Source organism: Pinus tabuliformis, chromosome 2_2, assembly GCF_031772625.1.
Source record: "Pinus tabuliformis cultivar Carrire ecotype Pingquan chromosome 2_2, CPIR1, whole genome shotgun sequence".
Lineage (NCBI taxonomy): Eukaryota > Viridiplantae > Streptophyta > Pinopsida > Pinales > Pinaceae > Pinus > Pinus tabuliformis.
In genome coordinates, this window is record NC_142300.1 from 799,249,741 (window position 1) to 799,251,837 (window position 2,097).

The following is a 2,097-nucleotide window of genomic DNA, read 5'->3' on the forward strand; positions in this document are numbered from 1 at the left end:
GACGGGGAGAAACTAAACCGCAGGTCCTTACACTATGTCTCCGAGACTTGGGTAGCAATTTTTGTTGTGACGCAAAATGGAAACCCCATGCGTGTCCGCTGACTTGGGTAGCAGTTTTCATCGCACCGCGAAATGGACACCTCGAGTTCCCCAGACTTTGGCGGCTCTTCGTGGCCCCACGACATGGAAATCCGAAGTTCCACAGACTCTCGGGCGATTCAGGGTGTGCCGCGACATGGAAACAGTGAGTTCCCCAGACTTGGGTAGCGGTTTCGAAACACCCCAAGTTCCTGAGACTTGTGAGCTAGTTTGCATCGTCATGGAAACCCCAAGTTCCCCGCATTGCGACATTGTTGAAAACCCCGCGATTCCATCGTGGCATAAAATGCGGAAACCCATGGTTCCATCAAGGGAGGGACATGGAACCCCAAGTTTCCCAGGCTTGGGCGTCAGGGCACGACATGGAAAACCACGAGTCTCCGCAGGCTTGGGCACCGGTGGCTTCAGTCGTGGCACAACATGGAAACCCCAAGTTTCCCTAGGCCTGGGTTTCGGGGCATGACTTCGAAACCCCCAGTTTCCTCAGGCTTGGGCGCCACTGGTTTCGTCATGGTGTGATTCAGAAACCCCAAGTTTCCCCAGGCTTGGGCATCGGGGTGAGACTCGGAAACCCCAAGTTTCCCCAGGCTTGGGCGCCGCCGATTTCGGTCGGGGTGTGACATGGAAACCCAAAACTTCCCCCGGCTTGGGCGTCGGGGCATGACATGGAAACCCCAAGTTTCCCCCGGCTTGGGCACCGGGGTGTGACATGGAAACCCCAAGTTTCCCCAAGCTTCGGCGCGACTTGTAAACCCCAAAAAAATTTGTGCAGTGCAGAAACACCAAATTTTAAGTGCGACATGGAAACCCCAATTTTTTTTCTACGCTGGGTGGAACCCCCAAATTTTAGGCGCTGGGTGGAAACTCCAAATTTTTGGCGCGACATGGAAGCCCCGAATTTTAGACGCCCAGTGGAAACCCCAAATTTTAGGCGCCAGGTGGAAACCCCAAATTTTTGGCACCGGGGCGCGGCATGGAAACCCAAAATTTTGGGCACCGGGGCGCGACATGGAAACCCCAGCTTTCCCGCGCTTCGACACCTTTTCCGTCGCAGTGTGGAAACCCCAAATTTCCCGCCCCCAAGCAATGAAAAATTGTCATCTTGAGGAAGAGGCAGAGGCACAAGAGGGTTGCCCGGATTTTGTTTGTGACAAGAGCGAAGCTCTAAATCGAGGCGACCAAGGGCTGAATCTCAATGGATCATGGCAACAAGGCCACTCTGCCACTTACAATACCCCGTCGCGTATTTAAGTCGTCTGCAAAGGATTCTTCTCAATGACCATTTGGAATTGAACTTCAAAGCTGCCCCGACCGAGATGCTTCACGTTCGCGGTTTGCAAATGACACGGGTCCCTGGGGGCGACAAAGCGACACCCCTACTGCGGGTTGAGATACAGTCGAAGAGTGACATGCACTGCTTCTAGCGTGGATTCTGACTTAGAGGCGTTCAGTCATAATCTGACACACGGTAGCTTCACGCCACTGGTTTTTCAACCAAGCGCAATGACCAATTGTGTGAATCAACGGTTCCTCTCATACTAAGTTGAATTACTATTGCGGTGCGGTTCATCAGTAGGGTAAAACTAATCTGTCTCACGATAGTCTAAACCCTGCTCACGTTCCCTATTGGTGGGTGAAAAATCCAACACTTGGTGAATTCTGCTTCACAATGATAGGAAGAGCCGACATCGAAGGATCAAAAATCAACATCATTATGAATGCTTGGCTGCCACAAGCCAGTTATCCCTGTGGTAACTTTTCTGACACCTCTAGCTTCAAATTTCGAAAATCTAAAGGATCGATAGGCCATGCTTTCACAGTTTGTATTCGTACTGAAAATCAAAATCAAATGAGCTTTTACCCTTTTGTTCCACATGAGATTTCTATTCTCATTGAGCTCATCTTAGGACACCTGCGTTATCTTTTAACAGATGTTCTGCCTCATCCAAACTCCCCACCTGACAATGTCTTCTGCCCGGATCGACCCGCCAAAACGTG

The 2,097-nt window shown here is 51.1% G+C and overlaps 1 non-coding gene across 1 annotated transcript in view; it reads right to left on the reverse strand.

The window, feature by feature from the left end:
- Positions 1 to 1,263: 1,263 nt before the first annotated feature.
- The window catches only part of LOC149195132 (25S ribosomal RNA), a 3,409-nt gene continuing 2,575 nt past the window's right edge, over positions 1,264 to 2,097 (reverse strand). Inside the window, exon 1 of the ribosomal RNA XR_016255553.1 lies at positions 1,264 to 2,097. This exon is cut by the window's right edge and continues 2,575 nt beyond it. This is a non-coding gene — a ribosomal RNA (25S ribosomal RNA).